At 49.9% G+C, this 24,042-nt stretch overlaps 1 pseudogene; it reads left to right on the top strand.

The window, feature by feature from the left end:
• Positions 1-613: 613 nt before the first annotated feature.
• LOC144122036 (GTP-binding nuclear protein Ran pseudogene) lies at positions 614-7,325 on the top strand (annotated as a pseudogene).
• The last annotated feature ends 16,717 nt before the right edge of the window (positions 7,326-24,042 follow it).

Genomic DNA, 24,042 nt, shown 5'->3' with positions numbered 1-24,042 from the left:
GTGTGTATTGCATCAGATGTCGCATAAGCTTGGACTGGTTACTCATCAAACGATGAGTCTATAGTTTTCGTCTGGCTTCGAACGCAGCAGGATGTTATGTGTGCGCGCACGTATCATGGTCGGTGAATTATGGCCCTGAAGAAGGGGACGCAGAGCGCGCCCGAAGAATGCAGCATTCGTAGCAACCCGGTAAGCAGGCAGCTTCCTACCGAGAACCTGACTGCCGCAGGGTTGTTATACACCACTATGCAGCGAAAGCAGCAAGGCAGCTTGCCGATGAGGGTGGGCTTCTCGCCTGCCTGCAGAATTCATTCAAATGGCTCTTGGTTGATGGTAGCAGCGGTGGCTACCACCTGAGCATCAGCCTAATCATCAGCGACTCAGCCCACACCACTGTACATAACCTCCGCGCTTCGTAAGCATGGAAACATCAAGCAAAGGTTATACAGGGCAGGGCGTGATGTTGGGTTGCCGTTCATGCGTCGGATACTCTGTGCAAGCCATTACGCCAGCCCTTTTCGTATCTCTCCAGAGTACCTGCTGCCAGTCTACCTGAGTTCGGGACGCTACTGGAGTGCACCCGCCAGCGAAAAGAAGCTTCGACGTCTATATCATGAGCCAGCCCCCCGAAGTGGACGTCGATCATGCTGCAACAGCCCTGAGTGCTGCCAACATCAACCAAACGCCCTGCGACGTGGGATTCGTTTGTTCGTGAAGTGCTGGACACGCTCATTAGCGTCATGCGGATGCAAAGAACACAGCTACTATGCACACACGTAATCAGCACCCGAACGAGCCCGTGATTGCATATGAGGAAGGAATTCGGCACGTCTTGTGAAGCACCGATGCCAATTTCATAATGCCAGGCTTGAAAGAGCAGTTTTTCGACAACACAAGCGTCGAAAATGCGGAACACTTTAATGTCGGATCGAAAATTTACAAATACATCACTGTGTTTTGAAGAGATCGCCAAGCGACGCTTAAAGACATCGACTCCGACCCTATACGAAAGGGCGGCCGCGGTACCCCTCAATGGGCGATACTTTCGTCTTTCCTTTTTAATGTCGCCCTGCGCAGATCACCAGGACAACTGATTAACAGAACTCAAGCACAGCCTTCTTGCCGACGATATTATGCTATGGGCGGAAGCAGGCAAGCCAGAGATTAAGAAGCCTTCTTTGAGGAAGGCAGTGATAAGGTGCATCAATTCGCGGGCGCACGAGGACTGGCATCCTTCACGGAAAAGTCTGAACAAATGGCGCTCCGGCCAACACACAGAGGTAGAACAAACTTGGACCACCGAGAAACTTACAGCTCAAATTAAGAGATGAACAAGTCGAACAAGTCAGTACGATTAGGCTCCTAGGAATGTGTTTTCCTAGGACTGATTTTTAAGCAAATCGTCGCAGTAGCGACAATATCTGCAAGCTGGAAACGTCACGCTCCAGACATCTCATTTCCTCAAACGGATCTCTAACAAGCCCTCCGAGATGAAGGAACATGAACTAATCAGAAAAAATAACTACGTGGCCTCGAAAAAGAAGCACTACGCAAGCATTACGCACTTCACAACTAGAAAGAGAAGCGGCCACGAGAGCAGGATGCCAGATCATGGAAAGTCTCGGCATCCGTTACTACACAGAAGGCCAGAAAGCCGCCGTTCCGGACGCGACCAGACAAACGGTAAGAGTCGACCCGATTCCACGGAACATCCACCTGGAACACAACCGGAGAAGGTAGCCAGGGCCAGAGCTATCCTGCATAGCCACGAAGGCGAAACGGAGACAAGGTTCGTTGACGCCGCGGAATACGCAGAACGCTCTCGATTCGCGGTTGCGGTCCTCAATTCGAGTGGCGAACCGCGCATAACGGTAGTGTACCGTGCGAGCGCGCAGAAGCGGAGGAAGCAGCGGTGGCACTCGCCGTCACGGATCCGATGTGCACCACAGTTCTTTGTGATTCGCGACAAATGGTCCGAAACTTCGCCAAAGGATGGATTTCAGAGAGCACGGCCCGAGTCCTGAGCAATCGACAAGTCCAGCGGGAGGTAGATTTTCAAACCACAATTCAGTGCTTCCCGGCGTACATGAGAGAGGTATCGAAGACATATCGCAACCGAAACGAGACGGCAGACGCCAAGGCGCGCGAGCTCGCGAACCACGCCAGTGACCATCGTCCATGGGACAGCAGACTGCTTGACCAGCTACAACTAAATTACCAAGGCCATCTGCCTGGCCCGCCGAACCTTCCCTCCACCCAGCGACAAGCTGGACCGGGCGCACGCGGTGGCCCTCAGACAACTGCAGACGCTCACGTACCCCAACCCGGAACGATACCACAGGCTCTACCCCGGCACATACCCAACAAATATATGCAAGGTCTGCCACACGAAAATCGCCACTTTAACCTATATGCTCTGGGACTGTAACAAAAACCCGCCCGGTGCTAACTCCGGAACCTTCCCGCCGCGGTGGGCCGCTGCCTTGCGCAGCCCCATCCTCGGTGACCAACTCTGGGCCGTCCAACAAGCCCGTGAGGCGACTGCGAGGCAACACCTCGACGTCACTGCGTGGGAGACCTAAGGCCCCGTCGGCGAAAGCACTGCAGGACCTTAAATAAAGTTGTTACCAACCAACCAAAGCGCTGTGCGACAGCAAAAGCATCTGCACATTGGAAATGGAGATAGTCTGTGTCAGCGAAGCGGCCGTCGAACTCAGCCAACATTTTTCAATCAAAATAACGTCATGCGCCGATTTTACCTTCATAGTTTTCTTGAAAAATTGTTCATATCACGTAATGGGTACTGCGATGGATGGCTTCACGCACTGACAGACAACGAGACTGAAAAAAATGACCCTTCCGTTTTGTATTTGGCGGCATTGGCAGTGGAGGCAGTTTTTCAGCGTGCTTTCTAAGCAAGCGCAACCTGAAACTTGTGGCCTTAGGCATGCATGACACGCATGAGCGTGACTTCCATGTAACCTGTAACGCCCTGTGTGAGACCGGGGCCGAGGATAAAAATACCGTTCAATGTACTCTGTTTTTTCTGCTCTAGCGATACCTGCAGCATTCACCGGTGTAGATGCTTAGTCGATATTGTCGCTTGTTGTCGCACAGGTGCTGCGAACCTTGAGAGCAAAATGCGGGCGCACGAGGACCGGCCTCCTTCACGGAAAAGTCTGAACAAATGGCGCTGCTGTCAATACGCAGAGGTAGACCAAAATGCAGACCACCGAGAAATCTATTAGCTCAAATTAAGAGATCAAGTCAAAGAAGTCGGTACGACCAGCGTCTAGGGATGTTATTTCAAGGAAAAGGTAACAGTAGCGACATGATCCGCAAGTTGGAAAGTGTCACGCTCCAAACATCTCACTTTATCAAACGGATGTCCACAGCCACTCCGATATGAAGGAACTTGAACTAATCAGGGGGAATAACTACGTGGTGCCGAAAAAAAGCATTACGCAAAGGAAGGAGCATAAGAGACAGCTCTTAAAACTCCCCCATCAGCACTTCTACCGAAAAACTAACCGCTTTGGGCATGGTCCACAAGACGATGAATAAACTTATCTAGCGTAACCTCTACTTGCAGTATACTCGTTTAAACACCGTGGCAACGGGATGGTGCATCCTTGCTGCCACAGGAATACATCACGAGAGGGCAACGCATCCAAAAACAAGCCTTAATTACCAAGCAAATTAGGAAGAATTTGTTGGCCCCTCCCTTCCCGAAGAGCATGCACCCGGAATACTCTGAATCACGTTGCCAAGAACGCAGCAAACACCAGCACGAACGCTACCATAAAGACCCTGGGGTGGTGTACACGGACGCAGCCGACTTTTCCGTGAAAGAGGACTGGCATCTTTCACGGAAAGGTCCGAACAGATGCAAATGGCTCTCTAGCCGATACCCACAGGTAGAACAAAATGAAGACCACCGTGAAATTTGCAGCTAAAATTAAAGGGACACTGAGGAGAATTTGAAGTTGGCTTATATCAATAGAGTACCAGCTCCTGATCACAAAAACGCCACTCTTACTGAAAACAAAGCTGTTGTAAAGTAGAAAATAGCAAGAACCAAAATATAGGTATCGCCGCCACAGGCCAATCTCGCAAGTACTAGCGTGATGACGTCATAGGACAAGAGACGCCACCTTGGAGGAATTTTTATTCCCACATGGAAGTCGCGAATCTCTCAGGCTGACAAAGAAGGTTGCGCGTTGCAGTATTGAAGAAGTTTCGTTTTAAAACCGACAGTGTACTTTTATCACACAAGGAAGATAGACAAAAGACATCCTGAATGTTGAAAGCAAAGAAAACGGATGCTTGGCGGCGCCACAGGCGGCCAGGAGAGTTTCGACTTGTTATGGCAATTCGCGTCTATGAGATTTGCGTGCCCCGTGGTTTTGCTTTTGACGCGCCTGAAATGGCACGATGGTCGGTGATCGCACAAGGTAGTTCGCAGTATAAAGAGCACTTGTGTCCTCGCACGCTCGCGCGGCGAAACATTCCCGGCTGTGCCAGTCAACTTCAAACTACTAAACGGAAATCGTTTATTATGGACGGGAGACAGGGTATAAGGCCGTTAAGAAAAATTGCTGATGGCCTAGCTCTGTTAGGCCAGGATATACGTGGCAAAAGCGCAGAGACTTCTGCATCGGAGGAGTGCGTTCACTAGATGCGCCTTTATTCACTGCCAAAGTTTGAGCCGTCGTGGCGGAGTGGTAGCGTCTCCGCCTCAAACGCCAAAGGCCCTGGTTCGATACCCAGCCCCGGCACGTTTTGTTTTTCTTCAGTGAGTGGGCGGGCGGCTTCAGTGGCTCCCATAGATTCCGCCACCGAATACATTGGTTAGCGGTTAAGCGTAGGCTCTGCTGAGACGCGCTTATACTCCGGCGTAACGCGCGCGCGCGCTGCACGGTGACGTCACGTCGAACACAGCGAGACCCTCTATACTCCAACAGCGCCTGAGTGACCACCGACGCGTTCGGAAGCTTCGGCACACTCTGACCCCACTGGCGGAGACATGGAGCATGTCCCTATTTCGTGCCGAGTGCGTCAGCCGCCGCCAGCCCGGCCAGACCGAAATGGTCCGCGGCGAGGAGCGCATTGTGACGTCATTCAATAGCTTCGGCTAATTTAATCCATTCACAGTACACATCTGAAGGTACACGCAAGTGGCCGAGAGAGTCCCATCCAGTGCACCCCGTACCTCCGGAAACGCGCGAAAGCCGTTGAAGCGTCGTGCGTCGGCTTTACTTTCATGCCGCTAGCTTTAAACGTGAGCGCCCTTGAGCACCCGTCCGTTTTTTGTGGCAAAAAAATAACGTGGCCCTTCCAACCTTGAGAGACCTCGACGCCGCCTGCTGCAACGTGCAACCGCGCCGTTCAAGGAATCGCAATCCATTGGCCCCAAAGCCCCGGCCAGCCTCCGATGCGCGCAACGCGCCGACCTTGTCCTGGCCCCTCGCGACTCCTCGCACTGGGATTATGATATTTATTGGCAACGGCTCCTCACCGCGGAGGAGGGAACCGACCCGCTGGCGTCTAACCTAACCGTGCTCCCTCAAAAGCATCGCACGCTCTGTGGGGCCGAGGTCGCTGAAATGCAGGCCGGAGTTCTTGCGAGAACTTCGTCGTCGGGTTCGGAACGGGATCCATCGTAATTAGAAAACATTTCCTGCCTCCTCACTTGCGGAAGAGCATGCACCCCGAATGCCACGAATCACTTCGCCAAGAACGCAGCAAACACCTGCACGATCTCTACCACAAAGAGCCTGGGGTGGTTTACACGGGCGTAGCCAACCACGCCATATAACGGGCGATGAACGCGGTCGTCGCGGATGTACAGGGAATCCTTCACAGCGAAGGCATCATCAATACCACTAGTACCGAAACCGCCGAAGACCTCACCCTTTCACACATTGTCAGGATCACCTGGGCAGCCGCTCATTCCTGCCTCTCAGGCAACGATTCATCCCACAACGCTGCAATGAGCTACCATAGCAAGGAAAGAGAGAAGACGTAGAGGTCAGTAACTTCTCAGATGTGCTGACCATATAACAGGAATTAACGCAGGCCTACTGACTCTTCAATAAACAATAACCACCGGCCACAGAACCCTAAATAATCCTACTTGCGAGTTCATACACCTGTGTCCGCCCTGTCTGCAAGGCATCTCCCCTTTACCAGGGACGCTCAAGATCTGGGGAACTCTTTATTAGTGTTGTACGCGTGTTGAGTGTGTCTTTTTGTTTATGATTTCGTTTCTTAATGGCTATTTTTCTTTAAACTATACAAACGGCTTCGTTTTGTTTTTTACAATTGTTCGCTGTCTTGTTCGAAACTGCACGTGGTATCGTTCCTCTTCTGCAGTCAAGGCGCGTTTAAAATTCGCGACGCTAACACTACTAGTTGTAAGCACTGAATTGTAACGACACAGCACGCGCGCTGTGTGCAAGCCCCTGAAATCTGCGGTCGTATGCCGGCGCACTCTCCAAAGACCGGCAAGAGAAAAACACGACGAAATCAAGTTTCGTGTTCGTACCCTTCACAAAAATTTTGCGCTCTGCAAACTGTCTCTAAATTGCATTTGTGAGAAAGTATATGTAAGTAGACTACAGAGTTAACGCGCCGTTTTTCCGGCACCTTCATCCTCAACGTGCAACAGCCTCTGACCAACAACGAAGACGGCTTCCCCACGTTCAGATGTTTCTGGCAGGTGATGTAGGCACGGGAAGACAATGTTTTTCAGGCGCCACTTGAGGGAAGAGTTCAAAGGCAGATACGAGTCCATTCCTGGCGTGAACGTCGGCCCGCTCGGCTTCCACACAAACCGGGGTCCCATCAAGTTCGCCGTCTGGGACCGGCAGGACAAGAGTAGCTTGGCTGTCTGCGGGACGCCCCTACAGGGCCATGCAGAGCCAGTTCGCCATCGTGATGTTCGACGTGACCTCCCGCGCATCGTACGAGCACGTGAATGATTGGTACCATGGTTGGTCCGTGTCTACGACGACATCCCCGTTGTGCTATGCGGCAACAAAGCAGGCCTTAAGGAGTGCAAGGTAAATATCAAGTCGATCGATTTTCACATTAGAAACAACCTGCCGTACCACGACATCAGCGTGAAAACAATTTTCAATATTGAAAAGCCTTTCTTGTCACCGGCGAGCAAGTGTTTAGGCGTCCCGGAACTGGAGGTTGTTGTCGAACCGGCCCCAGTTCCTCCCGAGACCAGAACTGATGATGACCAGCAGGAAATACTCAACAGCGAAATGAGAACGGCTCTCCACGCGCTTCTTCCAGATGACGACGATGACTTTTAATTGGTGGTTATTTCACGCACTTTGCTGTTCCGGACAGGATGTAAGGTGCCTCCTTCATTCGTCCGCTGCTCCACAGGTGCGCAAGCTCTGTGCAGAGCTGTGTGCTTCCTGCAACTCCCTATTTTGCTGAAGATTATAATATCAAAGATTCGCTACAGGGGAGGTTAGTCAATCGTTGTTTGTGTGCAGTGTTTGCGTTTCGGTGATTATTTTTCAGTCAACTCAGTGCATGTGTAGAGGTAGTGATATGTGGTTATTGCCCCAAAGCGTCACATAGGCTATGATGGAGGGCTCCGGGATGATTTCGACTACCTGGAGATCTTTGCGTGCACTGGCACCGCTTGGCGCGGCGCGCAGGAGCCTTGGCTTTTACCCTCCATCGAAACGTTGCCGCCGCAGACGGGTTGAATCGGGGACTCTGGGTCAGTCCTGATATACAGCACTCCCAACGAGGACTGATCCGGAGTCCCCGGGTTCGAACACGACCGCGGCGGCAGCGTTTCGATGGAGTGGAAACGCCAAGGGGCCCGTTCCCCACGCGTTGCCAGTGCGCGCCAAAGATCGCCAGGTAGTCGAAATCATTCCAGAGCCCTCCATCACAGCCCATGTAACGCTTCGGGGCATTTACCACATATCACTACCTTTAGACATGCACTGAGTTGACTGAAAAATAATAAGCGATGCCAAAAAAAGCACGAAGCCAAAAAAATGTTGGGGCTGAGGTCCATAACGCTGGATGAGAAGTACGAGGTGTCGACATACATAGCGGCACACAAAAGCTGTGGCAAGGGAGTGGTACGCGCTCTAGATCTGAGGCTGTCTGCGAAAGACCTGGAATTGGCTTTCTCACACCCGCAGAATCGTCCCATTCTTGGTGTTGCACACCATCTCGGTGATCATCACTTTTCTTGGCGACTATATGCCGCAAATGGATGATGTACTTCGGGGCGACAATGAAGTGCTTTCTCTACAAGAGATATGAAGTATGCTAAAGGTGTGGTGAGCTGGGACATCGCTCCGACGTGTGGGCCAGTCCGCATGCAAAGTGCACAGGATGTCGGGCAACCTCCCCGACGAAGCACCTCGAGTGTGTGCCGAGGTGCCGATTGTCTGGCAAGGATCACATATCTGGAGATAAGAGGTGCAAGGCACTCTTCCGAACACCTTGCATAGTAAAGAAACGACAGTGGTAAATGAAGCTGGAAGAGGAAGCCAGAGAGAATGAAGAGCGACACAAGGCTAACGCAGAAAAGCAACGGCACAGCAGCAACGACTGGTTTAGAAATCGTTCGAGGAGTGAATCCAGGCATCGCAGCAAGTCAAGAGAGCTTTGTGAATCCTTCCCCCGACTGCCATCGGTGGAAAAGGAGAAACCGACCGCCAAGGAGCCTCAGAACTGTAGTGGCTCCACGCAAGCGAAGACGAAGTCTACTGGACAAAAGGTGGGTTGGGTAAATAAAGTCTCCCAGGATGCTAATGCAGAAATTATTAAAACCAAATTTTACAATAACAAAATGAAGAATTACACAAACTTTATGACATTAAGAAGCAGCTAGCCAACAAACCTGAACTGGCACCAGAAATATCCCGGCTAGCTAATCCTCCACCCTTAAGAAGAGGGCTAAGCAAACAGAGGTCGAGGATGATCGCGGAATGAGAATTGTAGCTCTTGGAGTTGAAAAAATGTCGTTGCATGGAATGCTTCTAACGGTACTTGAGCAGCGGGAGCTGGTCAATGCTGTCGAGCAAATGAAGGTTTAATTTGCTTGTAAGGACAGCCAGTTGCAATGGCTCTACTAAGAGGCTAAAATACTGAAAACTGAAACAAGATGGCTCTGCACCACTATAATCACACAGTTTGGCAGTGGAACTGTAGAGGTTTCTCGCGTAAACGTGCGGTTCTGCAGGCCTCTCTCATCAATGGAGATCGACTGGAGGTTATTGCAGGCTAGGAGTGCGGTAAAGATGCTAAATTAGCGGGTTACAAATCTTCTTCGAGGTCGGGTAACGCTACCCAAGTGACTACCTTTGGAAAAAGAAACATTTTTACGCTGCAACACAAGACGGCAAATGCGCATATCGATCATGTTTTGGTCGAACTCATCCCTCGTAATCGCAAAAACAATAAACTTGTCATCCTGAACGTGTATAGCTCGCCCAGGCTGCGCAAATGTGACCTTACCTATCTTTTTGCAAAAACCAAGGTTCTTTCAAAAAGAATGCCACTATGGATAGTGGGCGATTTTAATGCGCACCATCCGGCATGGGGATATAAATTCACGCGGGCTAAGGGCAGAAATCTCGGATAAAATTCAACAACATGGGCTCAGCCTCACTACAGACCCGATGAGGCCGACTAGGAGTAGAAATAGCGTATCCGACGACACGACACCTGATCTAACCATGGTCGCTAGTGGCATCACTGCTACGTGGTGCAACACCGGGGAAGACGTAGGAAGCGATCATAGGATACTAGAGATCATAGTTGAGAATGGCCCACCTATCATCAGTAAGAGCAGAGTTGAGACTATACTTTCGGATACCTTTAGAAGTATCAGGTCGAGACCGGACCCGATAAGATATATAAACTATTGCAGCAAGGGAGTTATTCAATTTGCTCAGGACGCTACCGAAGAGATAGAATGTGAAGGTGATCCGTAAGTCATTGATAGACATGTAGTGAGTTTATGGAAGAAAAAGAAAGGGTTAGAGCAAAAGATCAGCCAGGGAAGAGGTGACAGGAATCTCAGAAAACAACATGCTCCATTGAACAAAAACGTTGAAGAGCATGCATTGAAACTTACCAAGCAAAATTGGAGTAATATTTGGGAACAAATGGATAGGAATATTGGCAGTGCCGGAACGTGGAAACTGCTCCGACAACTATCAGATCAAGAGAAAACAAAATCTGAGGCTCGATAGGAGCTTCAAAATCTGGTGTAAAAATATAATGGTCCGACAAAGGAACTTATACGCGACGTTAAGAATCGCTACCTGAACTGCTCTGGAGTTGAGAGTCTCCCTGAATACGCGTGCTCGGAAGACCCGGAATTGGACAGTCCCATCACTGTCTGGCAAGTGAGGGGTGAACTCAACCGCCTAAGAACGAAAACGGCTGCCAGGCGGGAAAAATCAACAACAGGATGCTCAGTAACCTTGACGACCGTTCCATTCATCTTACAACCTATATGCAAGAATACTGGGACAAGGGAGAGATACCACAAGCGTGGAAAGCTGCGAACCTGGTCTTCATTCCGAAACCAGGGAAGAAGCTCAGCTTTGAGCCTCTTTGACCCATTTCCATCACATCTTGCGTTGGAAAATTGATGGAGCACGTAATTCAAACTAGAATGAATAGATTCATGAAAGATGAAAATCTTTATTCTGATATCATGATATGTTTCAGACCAAACCTATCGGCATGCGATGTCATGCTACCGCTGAAGGAGCAGGTAATCGATAAAAAGACTTGACACTAGGGTCATTGTGGGACTGGACCTCTGCAAAGCTTTTGATAGTAGACGTTTTTAGCATACCGGAGGCGTACTACCGGATACATATACCTGTTTACCGGTCAGCTGCGCACGCGAAGTGGCTCCCCCTCACCCCAACAATGCCACTGCGCGTGCGCAGGAGGGGTCCGGTAAACTTGTATACGTCTACGCTAGTGAGTCTCCGGTATGCTAAAAGCGTCTAGTGTCAAACCCGTAGCCATACTTGATAACCTTAGCGGCTAAATGTTGGAGTCAAGAAATATAACTACGCAAGGGAACTTATCTCAAATCTGACCGCCACTATCAGCCTGTGCGCACAATCACTCAAAAACAATACATTGGAGAATAGAGCGGCGGCACAAGGGTCCGTTCTCTCTCCGAGCCTGTTCACTGTAGCGATGATTGGGCTTCCAGGGCCGCTGGACGGAATCACAAATCTGCATCACACCATATATGCGGACGATTTGACGCTGTCGGTGAGCAGAGGTAGCGATGGACAGATTGAAAGCACACTTCAGAGACCATTGATGTAATAGAGAAATATCTCACGCCGATTGGGTTAAAATGCTCGACAGAAAAATCACAGGCTCTTTTACTGTCATCTCAAAAGAGGAAACGAAACAGTCCCCCTTGCAAAGGCTGTGATATTGCTTTACAAGTGAATGACAATGCCATTCCCACGGTAGACAATATTCGAGTCCTAGGGCTGCGCATACAACCAAATGGCAAAAAAACAAACTATCATGAGACCTAAGGCGAGTACCAGCCAGACGTGCCGGCTACTCAAGCGCATTTCTAACAAGCATGCGGGGATGAAGGGAGCCAATCTTTTGAGATTGGTTCAGGCTTTTGTCATAAGCCGAGCGCTATACGTTGCTGCCTATCTCAAACTGGCCAAAGCAGAAAAGGACAAAAGTGCAATCATAAGAAAAGGGAACAAAACCGCACTAGGACTTCTTCAGAACACTTCCACGGTAAGACATCTAAGGCTAGGTGTCTCCAAAACTCTGAGCTCAGAAAACTGCCACGGTGTAGCAGCATCAAAGGCTTATAAACCCAAAACTGCAAGAAAAATCATGGAGCGCCTGGAGTTCGAACACTCGGAGTGTACAAATCAGACAGATAACGTACCTAAAGCAACCAGAGATAGACTCAAAATTCCACCGCTGCCAAAGAACATGCATCTGGTATTTCACGAAGGTAGACGCAAAGGTAGGGCTGCCGCCTTACAGGACAAATTTCGAGGTAGATCCGGTGCGCTCTACACGGACGCTGCCGAATACGATCGCAAGGCAGCACACACAGCGGTAGAGGTTCGTGAGAGTGACGACCCGGTCTCGTGCTGCATCGTTAAAAACACAAGTGCAACTGAGGCAGAAGTTGCCATTGCTCTAGCAATAATGGAAAACGGTACAAGGGTGGTAGTGAGTGACTCTAAGGCAGCCATTAAATATTATGATATGGTCTCTCTGCTGCAACCGTCAAAATTATGAGAGAAGGGCAAGTACCATCAGTGCAAATCTCACTGATCTGGTCCTCGCCTCATCAGAGCCTGTGGGGGAACGACAAGGCGCACGCGACCACCCGAGGGCTCACTTTCCGGTCGATCGACGCTACGCGCTGCCTCCACGCGAGGAACACCTCCCTTCGGGTGACGTGCTCACACCATTCCATGAAATCATTTCTCATAAGCTCGGTCGTAAGACCTATCCCGCGGCATATAAACAGCTCATTAGAAAGAGGAAATCATGAGGAGGAAATTGCAAACTGGGGTGTTTCCAAACCCTCAGATGTACCGTAAATGGCATCCAGAAGTCTTTAACCCTAGTTGTACGCACTGCAATGGCATTGCCGATATAGTCCACACGGTCTGCACCTGCCCTTTTTATAACGACCCGAATAGAAATGTACAATCCTGGGAGCCCTTATTGCTCAACCTCGAAGAAAAACAACGCGAAGTCATCAGTCTCTCCCTGATAGCCGCCGAGTCCCAAGGGATTACGGCAGACGGGTAGGGGAATTAATGGGGTTTAGGCTACAGCCTTCTCCCCTGTCATTTTTGATGGGTGCAAATTAAAGTTATTTCTCTCTCTATCTCCAGATAAGTATCTGAGCGCCTCAATCGAGGTGGTAGAAATTATTCTGAAGCCCTACACTACGGCACCCTGTCATTTTTGATGGGTGCAAATTAAAGTTATTTCTCTCTCTATCTCCAGATCAGTATCTGAGCGCCTCAATCGAGGTGGTAGAAATTATTCTGAAGCCCTACACTACGGCACCCTGTCATTTTTGATGGGTGCAAATTAAAGTTATTTCTCTCTCTATCTCCAGATCAGTATCTGAGCGCCTCAATCGAGGTGGTAGAAATTATTCTGAAGCCCTACACTACGGCACCTCTTTCTTTCTTTCTTCTCTCAAGTCCCTCCTTTATCCCTTCCCTTACCGCACTGTTCAGGTGTCCGCCGAGATGTGTGACAGATACTACGTCATTCCCATACCGCAAAATCCTTTTTTTTCAGATTGAATGGTAAAACATTTATTGCGTCGAGGGCAGGTTGCAGGAGACACATACTAGATGGACGCTAGCCCATGGCTGGCGGCGACCTCATTGGCCCGCTCAATTGCCCGTGCTTGAATCTTAAGGTCCGAGCTGACCAGCACGGCCTCCCACCGCTAGGGAGAAGGAAGCTGTACAAACTCTGCCGGAGGCGGATCATTAGCGCTGTTCCACAGAATGTGGTCGTATGTGGCCCTTTCACCACATATATGTCAGTTTGGGTCGTACTGGCCAGGGTATATGAGGGCAAACACTGCCGGATTCAGAAGCAAGCGTGTTTGCAGTCGGCAAGAGGTAACTTCCTGCGCATTTGTTAACGATTTGTGGGGAGGGGGATATGCGCGCCTCTCCAGCCTAAAGTGATGGGTGATGTTATGAAATGAGATCAACCCGTAACTCGTGAAATTCGGGTCGGAAGGCGCGCTCACTGCCTGGCCGACGACACCTCGGGCTTGCACGTGAGCGGCCTCGTTCCGTGTATTAGACAAGTGGGCCGGGACCCCTATCAATTAAACTTCTCTAATCGGAAGGGGTGTGTTTTGAAGAATGCGTAGTGAGGTAAATGTGATACGGCCCCTCACGAAATTGCGGTTCTGTGAAGAGCTGTGTGCTTGCTGAAACTCCCTATTATGTCTTGCTGAACATTATAATATAAATTATTCGCCACAGGTGAGGTTAGTCAATCGTTGATTGTGTGCAGTGCTTGTCTTTCGCTCATTATTTTTCAGTCAACTCCGTACGTGCATAGAGGTAGTGATATGTGGTTAATGCCCCACAGTGTGACACGGGCTATGATGGAGGGCTCCGGAATGATTTGGACCACCTGGGGATATTTGGCGCGCACTTGCATCGCACGGCGCACGGGCGCCTTGGCGCTTCCCCTCCATCAAAACGCTGCCGTCGCGATCGGGTTCGAACCCGGGTATTCCACATCAGTAGCGAGAACCTCAATCCAGGTGGTGGTCGAAATTATTCTGGAGCCCTCAACTACAGCACCTTTTACCTCATTTCTTCTCTCAGTCTCTCGTTTATTCCTTATGGCACGGTTGAGGTGTCGGCCGAGATGTGAGAGAGATACTATGTCATTTCCTTTCCCCAAAAATCTTTTTTCTTTTTCAGAATAGGCCGCGTTTTGTTGGAGGCGAGGCGCTGGGCCGCTTTTGGGCTGTGCGATGTCAGTGCACGCCTTCAAAGTGCACGCCTCTTCCTTTCTTCTCTTAGTCCCTCGTTTATCTCTTCTCTTTCGGCATAATCCAGGTGTCCGCCGATATGTGAGACAGATACTGCACCATCTCCTTTCCCCAAACACCAATTTTCATTAATTGATTTTCTCTACATACACCCCTGTTGGTGATTACAGGAAAATAAAAGAACCCACAGCCCACTCTTTACCCGCAGAGTTACCCAGGCAGGTACAAAGGCCCACGCAAATTCCCTCAGCCAGCTAACCTCACACATATGATGTGGGAAGACGTCGCGGTGGCGCAGTGGTTATGGTGCTCGGCTGCTGACGCGAAAGATTTGAGATAGATCTCGGCCGAGTGGTCGCACTTCGAAGGAGCCGAAGAGCTAGAGATCAGTGTACTGGGCCATGAGAGTGCACGTGAAAGAACCCTAGGTGGGCGATATTACCGGGAGACCTGCACTGTATGGCGACCCTGGTAGCCTCAATTGCTTTGGGAGATTAAATCCCACAAACCGAACCACCATATATGACATCGATTGCTCAAATATTGCAAAAAGACAGCAACATTGAAAATACACAACTGTGGGAGGCAGTCATGCACAGGTCAGTTCCAGCCGTTCAAGAGGCGATACGTAAGTGGACAGCCTATAGAACCGTGGCTCAAAGGCTCCCGTGACCCATCCGCCTAATGCTATCAGTCTTCCCCTTATATATGTGTGCAAATGAGGTGTTTAAAACAACGACGATTTAGAAGGACCTGGATTATTCCAAATTCTCTTGGCGAGTCACCCGTGTGGTATGATTGGAAGCGATGATAACGTGCGGGATGTCATCCACGAGATAGTTCGTGAGGAGCACCGTCGCTGCTATCATCCTCGCCGCGGTCTCGAACTTCGACACATGGACTTCGTCATCGAAGAGGTGCACCACGCACTCAGCCCACTGCCACCGACCAGCATAACACAGGACGCATAGGCCTTGGCTTACGCTGCAGCACTGCGCACTTCTGTGCACCAGCGAGATGCCACAAGCAGCCTCTGTAGTGAACCTGCTGCGCCGGAACACCGCCCATTAACTTACCGCAGCACATGTTACGAGCGGCATCAAGCCTTTGGAAATGCAAGTCGTGGAAAACCCACGACCAACGACCGCTGTGCCTTCAATGCGGGGAAGCCGGAAACATTTTGCCACACTGACTATACAGGCGTGTGGGCCTCCGTGGTTTCCCTTTCGAATCACAGCAGGCGTGCCCGAACAGCAACCGAAAGAAATAGAAAACTACTTGAGCGGCGCACACTACTCGCAAATCATTCAACAAGATCCCCCTCGCTGTCATGCTATGCAGTGCCCACTGCTATGCAGTGCAATGCGTGGAAGATCCCCCAGCCTTTATAAAAGCAAACTGAAGAGCAGCGTTTGAAGGTGCGGCTGCTTCGAGCCACTACAATGACACCGCAAATGAAGAACTGAAAACTTGAAAATGACGTTGTGCGCGACACAGTGACATGTCTCAGCCGAGATCATAGCCCCGACAATGCCCTGACCCCGCACCAAGACCGATGTGCAACTCGACAGCGAGAACCTCTAACCTGGATGTAGCTATCGACCGCGGTAAAGGTAATGCTATAGTCGACACGGAAGTGGACTACACTGTAACAAGTGCGTCCTTAATAGGCTATTTTGAATGGCCCGCATATATTTACACCTGCACACCAGGTCATCGCTATCATTGGGTCGCTGTTCTGTATGATTGAAAGTGAACAAAATAAACGTACCCTGCGACATTCCTTGTTCTACAACAGTGCTTGCGTCACGTACTTTCAATCATCACTTTTCTAACACTAAACAGAGAAATCATCAGTCTCAAGTAGGAGTTCATCACGCTCTCGACGAACGATCCCCTACCACCGAACCTCATGCCTCCGTGACGGAAACAGCGCTCCGTGACGGTAACAAACTTTAGCCTGCAGTACCGAAACCTCAACAAAAATGTACATCTTCTGAGAAAAAAATCGCCAACGCCAGCACCACAACTGCCCTCTTAGACTCGGCATCAACGACATCATTGACGCAAAGACTCGAGCCGGTATTCAACCATAACCAAGCCTGCCCTGGCGCAAGGAACCACTACTCCTAGATCTTCGATGGAGCAACAACTGTTTTCCTGTCTCATCAAAGCCCGACATACTTCTTTTGCGAAAGACAGAATTTTAAGAGTTAGCTGCTGGGCTAGTTTGTTGCCAGACCTAATAAAATGATTACGCACCAAGACGAGTACACACAAGAAATAAGACAACACGGGTGCTTGCTCACAAGTGCTAGTGTTCTCGTTATTTTGTGTACGACATCTTGGCGCCAAAACCCTCTTATTGATAATCTTGTCAAGGACCCGAGTAACATACCGGGAGCCGACAGAAGCTTTTCACAAACTACGCGATCAGGCTTGATCAGCCTCAGCTCGGATAGGGAGAAAGCCTTGTAAGCGGCAGTGGCAGAAATGCTGCGCCAACTGCGGAAAACTGCGCCATTGCATTCAACCTGCGCCATTGCATGCTTGCGCTGAAGGAAACGCACGGACGGCCCAGGCAGCGCACCATCCATGGCGAGACTGAGGAGCGAGCGCCGCGAAGCAGCTGCTATCATACCGCCTAGACCAAGGCATGTGACAGTGCGGGGCGACGACGCTCACACCTGCCAGACTTTGCGCTCCGAGAGAGCTCAAGGTAACGGCGACAAAGGTGAATGACCTTGGAAGGTATGGCGTTGTAGACCTTGCGCTCCAAAAGCAGGTGACTGTCCAGAAGGCCACCAGGAGAAAGTTGATCCTGTGCATCCAGGAAGCGTGCGCTTTGATTACCGATAAAAGAAATTAATATGCGCCGGCCTTCGTTCTGATTTGGGAACATCAGCACATGCTGAAACAGAGAAAGTGGGCCTCAGCTTTACCGAAATGAATGGGATAATGATACGAGGGATTCCAGTAACGGCGACAAGGGGGCTTCATCAGAGCGACCAGTGTCTTTAAGAATCCAGTGCTGCTCTTGGTGAGACGGACAAGTGCAACTGCACGAACAAAACAAAGAATATGATGGCTGCATTGCCAGCTTCGCTGGCAGCTGGCTATCCACTTAATCACCTAGAAACACAATTGTACTACCAGCTACAAATCACACAGCAAAAAGATAGCTGCAACAGGAACGATCACACGAGGTGACATTAGTTCAGAAAGACTGAACACAACCACACTTTACAATCACTCCTGTGTTTCGAAAGCCGCATCTTGGATGTATTAATTTAATTAATCCAGCACCTTTTTGTTCCGTTATTTTTACAGCACGGTTTATTCTCCTCGCGTTTCATTTTTTGCTAACAGTCAATCATCCCAGTGCAGGACATGGACCGCTTGGGCCATTCATGCCGTAAATGTGGTACTTTCTCAACATGCATGCCTGATGTTTTTGCCTAGCGAGTCTTTCTTTGCTTCCCAGTTGGTGACCGAGCCGTGACCGATGAGACAACGTACACGCGGAGACTTAGATCTCTTCGAAGACACGTATACGATCATAAGTGATGCGTGCGCACTGCGACCGGACAATCAACACGTCGTCGGAGTGGCCTGCTTGAATCCCGAAGCCATCGTCTAGCAGGTTGTACCCTATCACACCTATGCACTGCTGCTCTACCACCCGCGTACAATGCTTCTTCTGGCCAACAGTTAACACTCAGAGCGTATTAACTGTTGGTCAGAGTACAGTTAGTACAGTTACAGTGCCTAGAATATACTGGTAGTACAGTCGTAAAGTGTTCTAGAACACTGTACCTCCAAGATCCAAAACACACCGTACCAGAGTGCTCCTGCAACATTTGGTAGGGCCAGCAATATACGCGTGTGGACCGGATACCTACAGGGCAAGGCCCTCGAAGAACTCAATAAGCGGACAGAAGATGCCCACTCGCATTTCGAGAGTGTATTCAACGGAAGCGCCATGGAGAAAATAAGCTGCGGCGGCGCATGGCTGAAACCGAAAGAGCGAATCTCGAGGGTTCTGCGCGAGGCCAGCCGCACGAATGAGTTGCTGTTAGTTGGGTTTCATGGCGTATGGGTGACTAAAGCAAAAGAGCGCCAAATAAATGCTAAACTTGGTGTTAATAAAAGAGAGTTGGTTATTATGACCCGCTGCTTATTAAAACAATGACTAGTTTTCCCACAAGCAAGAGGCTAGGAGTACCTTCCCACCATGCTTGGCTACAGCGCCCTCTTGTCACTGCCAGAACAACCTTTTGGTGATGGTGATAAATTTTTATGACCCAAGGATATCTGTGGCCAAACAGCGCCACCAAAGCACAAGGTGTTTTTGCCTGCTCAAGCTGAGGTCCGAGACAAATATCTCAAGCATTCAACGCTAACAAAGCCGAGCACCAGACCTCAGGAAAGCTTGCTCAATACCTAAAGAAATGAAGGATGGCATGGTGGGTAGTACCCATAAAATTTTCCAAATGCACGCGACAATTCGTTTCAGAAAATGGGCAGTTAAAGAAAACATCTAAATGTGGGGCATTGCAGTGGTGACATTCCGGCGGGTCTGCTCCACAAAGCAAGTATTTTTGTGTTAGTGTAGTTCTGTGCAAGAAATTTTCATCACCAGGTATCGCTCACATTTGGGTTTCCTTCTATGGAGTGAGCATGTTCGTTGCCTGCAATGCGAGCACGGCCTGGAACACAGCTGAACTGCACGCTGCAGCCGCATATCTCAAGATGATGAAGCAGTTGTACGCTGTATAGAAAAAGAGGGATATTTATTTCACTGTGTTGAAATAACTGCGGGAAATAACAGGTCTCCTAGAGTGGGTGTAAATTAACACAGGGTTATTGTTTTCATTACTTATTTCCAACGCCGTTAATATGACATGCAATTCAGCCGAATACACATTGCCTTTTGGGTTAATGGTAATGGCATCACGAATTGAACCCTTCTACACATCAGCTGCAATAACACGGTCATATGTTTTCGAGCTATCTGTATAGAAAGCTAGAAAATCACAATATATTCATCAATGATTTGCCGTAGCGTTCCTCGCGCTATCGCAAATAATATGTCCAGAGGATGCCCAGTCATCAGTCACTTTTTTCATTGTGCATTGCTTTAAAAGTACTATAAACAAGCATTGGTGGAAAATTTGCGGGCGAATATATATTGATGCTCCAGATTTCAGTGGTTGCTGTATAGCTTTTTATTCTGATTAATATAATACATTCCGTGTCTTAGATACTAGAGGATGGAGCGATCAGTCTTATGGCGGAGATTTTTTGCGCAAGAAAAACGCACCCGTAGGCGCCGTTATGAGTGCCTTTTCTCCGCCTGGAACGTTCCGCTTCTCATGCAAGAAACTGAGGATCGTGTCGTTGGCTGCGTTTTCTCTCGGTTTCCTTATCACAGTCAGGGTGTTATCTTGGCTGTGTTAATTGAGATTCATGATTCACCGCTGCAAAATGTACAGAATGTTGGCGCTTATATATTTTCGATCGCGCTGACGACGCTGGTGTTGTTAAGCATCTTTTGATCTCCTATATCAATTTTTTAAATTTTTTTAAACCCTGTAACGTGACGGGTTCCCTGAAGATGCGGTATGCACACAAGCCCGTTCCTCGTGCCCAGAGAGGCCTTATTTATTATTTTCCGAGGCATTATTTCTTTTTCGACGACTTGACATCGAGTCGCAGCCACGATTTCAACCTCCAAGCCTAAATCGCACGAACGCCGAGAGCGGACAACCTACGACGAGATAACCAGGCACGTTGCATAAACAACTACTTGTGTAAAACATTTGACGGCCAACCAAATCTGAAGATAAGCGGTCGCAGAGGAGGAAGCCAAAGCTGGGTCCAATCTCTAGTGGCGCCACATTTCGTCCACAATAGGATTCCTTTCTTTAAACAATCTATCCTCCGCCCATCTCAGTAGTTAAGGCCACGACCCTGCGCTGGAGAACACAGCGCCAATGAAAATATATTTTGCCTCACGGCCCCGAGGCCCGCACATTGCCGTATAGTGCCGATGTGTGACGCGGGTCACGTGCGAGAGCCGGTACACGCATGCGCACCGAAGCAACCCAGACAGGACCTATTATAGTGGGAGCAGAACAGGCACGGCACACGCCGGGCAGTGCGCTTGTGATTGGCGTAAGCTATAATGGACGCGGTAAGCCACACCTGTAGCGAGCGAAAGGCCTTGCTCCGCGGCCAGTGCTGTATGAACATGGATGCTTTTTACGTCCACAGTGGCAGCGCACTGCTTGTCTTTTCTGGAATATTTTCCGTTAAGCAATGACTGTTATGCTGCACTGTAGTGTGTATTGCATCAGATGTCGCATAAGCCTGGACTCGCTACTCATCAAACGATGAGTCTATAGTTTTCGTCTGGCTTAAAACGCAGCAGGACGTGATGTGTGCGCGTACGTGTCATGGTCGGTGGATTATGGCCCTGAAGAAGGGGACGCAGAGCGCGCGCGAAGAATGCAGCATTCGTAGCAACCCGGTAAGCAGGCAGCTTCCTACCGAGAACCTGACTGCCGCAGGGTTGTTATACACCACTATGCAGCGAAAGCAGCAAGGCAGCTTGCCGATGAGGGTGGGCTTCTCGCCTGCCTGCAGAATTCATTCAAATGGCTCTTGGTTGATGGTAGCAGCGGTGGCTACCACCTGAGCATCAGCCTAATCATCAGCGACTCAGCCCACACCACTGTACATAACCTCCGCGCTTCGTAAGCATGGAAACATCAAGCAAAGGTTATACAGGGCAGGGCGTGATGTTGGGTTGCCGTTCATGCATCGGATACTCTGTGCAAGCCATTACGCCAGCCCTTTTTGTATTCCTCCAGAGTACCTGCTGCCAGTCTACCTGAGTTCGGGACGCTACTGGAGTGCACCCGCCAGCGAAAAGAAGCTTCGACGTCTATATCATGAGCCAGCCCCCCGAAGTGGACGTCGATCATGCTGCAACAGCCCTGAGTGCTGCCAACATCAACCAAACGCCCTGCGACGTGGCATCCGTTTGTTCGTGAAGTGCTGGACACGCTCATTAGCGTCATGCGGATGCAAAGAACACAGCTACTATGCACACACGTAATCAGCACCCGAACGAGCCCGTGATTGCATATGAGGAAGGAATTCGGCACGTCTTGTGAAGCACCGATGCCAATTTCATAATGCCAGGCTTGAAAGAGCAGTTTTTGGACAACACAAGCGTCGAAAACGTTGAACACTTTAATGTCGGATCGAAAATTTACAAATACATCACTGTGTTTTGAAGAGACCGCCAAGCGACGCTTAAAGACATCGACTCCGACCCTATACGAAAGGGCGGCCGCGGTACCCCTCAATGGGCGATACTTTCGTCTTTCCTTTTTAATGTCGCCCTGCGCAGATCACCAGGACAACTGATTAACAGAACTCAAGCACAGCCTTCTTGCCGACGATATTACGCTATGGGCGGAAGCAGGCAAGCCAGAGTTTAAGAAGCCGTCTTTGAGGAAGGCAGTGATACGGTGCATCAATTCGCGGGCGCACGAGGACTGGCATCCTTCACGGAAAAGTCTGAACAAATGGCGCTCCGGCCATAACACAGAGGTAGAACAAACTTGGACCACCGAGAAATTTATAGCTCAGATTAAGAGATGAACAAGTCAAACAAGTCAGTACGATTAGGGTCCTAGGAATGAGTTTTCCTAGGAATGTTTTTTAAGGGAATCGTCAAAGTAGCGACAAGATCCGCAAGCTGGAAACGTCACGCTCCAGACATCTCATTTCCTCAAACGGATCTCTAACAAGCCCTCCGAGATGAAGTAACATGAACTAATCAGAGAAAATAACTACGTGGCCTCGAAAAAGAAGCACTACGCAAGCATTACGCACTTCACAACTAGAAAGATAAGCGGCCACGAGAGCAGGATGCCAGATCATGGAAAGTCTCGGCATCCGTTACTACACACAAAGCCAGAAAGCCGCCGTTCCGGACGCGATCAGACAAACGGTAAGAGTCGACCCGATTCCACGGAACGTCCACCTGGAACACAACCGGAGAAGATAGCCAGGGCCAGAGCTATCCTGCATAGCCACGAAGGCGAAACGAAGACAAGGTTCGTTGACGCCGCGGAATACGCAGAACGCTCTCGATTCGCGGTTGCGGTCGTCAATTCGAGTGGCGAAACGCGCATAACGGCAAGTGTACCGTGCGAGCGCGCAGAAGCGGAGGAAGCAGCTGTGGGACTCGCCCTCACGGATCCGACGTGCACCACAGTTCTTTGTGATTCGCGACAAATGGTCCGAAACTTCGCCAAAGGATTGATTTCACAGAGCACGGCCCGAGTCCTGAGCAATCGACAAGTCCAACGGGAGGTAGATTTTCGAACCACAATTCAGTGCTTCCCGGCGTACATGAGAGAAGTATCGAAGACATATCGCAACCGAAACGAGACGGCACACGCCAAGGCGCGCGAGCTCGCGATCCGCGCCGGTGACCGTCGTCCATGGGACAGCAGACTACTTGACCAGCTACAACGAAATTACCAAGGCCGTCTGCCTGGCCCGCCGAACCTTCCCTCCACCCAGCGACAAGCTGGACCGGGCGCACGCGGTGGCCCTCAGACAACTGCAGACGCTCACGTACCCCAACCCGGAACGATACCCAGGCTCTACCCCGGCACATACCCAACAAATATATGCAAGGTCTGCCACACGAACATCGCCACTTTAACCTATATGCTCTGGGACTGTAACAAAAACCCGCACGGTGCTAACTTCGGAACCCTCCCGCCGCGGTGGGCCGCTGCCTTGCGCAGCCCCAGCCTCGGTGACCAACTCTGGGCCGTCCAACAAGCCCGTGAGGCGACTGCGAGGCAACACCTCGACGTCACTGCGTGGGAGACCTAAGGCCCCGTCGGCGACAGCACTGCAGGACCTTAAATAAAGTTGCTACCAACCAACCAAAGCGCTGTGCGACAGCAAAAGCATCTGCACATTGGAAATGGAGATAGTCTGTGTCAGCGAAGCGGCCGTCGAACTCAGTCAACATTTTTTAATCAAAATAACGTCATGCGCCGATTTTACCTTCATAGTTTTTTTGAAAAATTGTTCATATCACGTAATGGGCACTGCGATGGATGGCTTCACGCACTGACAGACAACGAGACTTTGAAAAAAATGACCCTTCCGTTTTGTATTTGGCGGCATTGGCAGTGGAGGCAGTTTTTCAGCGTGCTTTCTAAGCAAGCGCAACCTGAAACTTGTGGCCGTAGGCATGCATGACACACATGAGCGTGACTTCCAGGTAACCTGTAACGCCCTGTGTGAGACCGGGGCCGAGGATAAAAACACCGTTCAATGTACTCTGTTTTTCCTGCTCTAGCGATAACTGCAGCATTCACCGGTGTAGATGCCTAGTCGATATTGTCGCTTGTTGTCGCACAGGTGCTGCGAACATT

Source organism: Amblyomma americanum, chromosome 1 (assembly GCF_052857255.1).
Source record: "Amblyomma americanum isolate KBUSLIRL-KWMA chromosome 1, ASM5285725v1, whole genome shotgun sequence".
Classification (NCBI taxonomy): Eukaryota; Metazoa; Arthropoda; class Arachnida; order Ixodida; family Ixodidae; genus Amblyomma; species Amblyomma americanum.
This window is presented reverse-complemented; position numbering and strand designations above follow the sequence as displayed.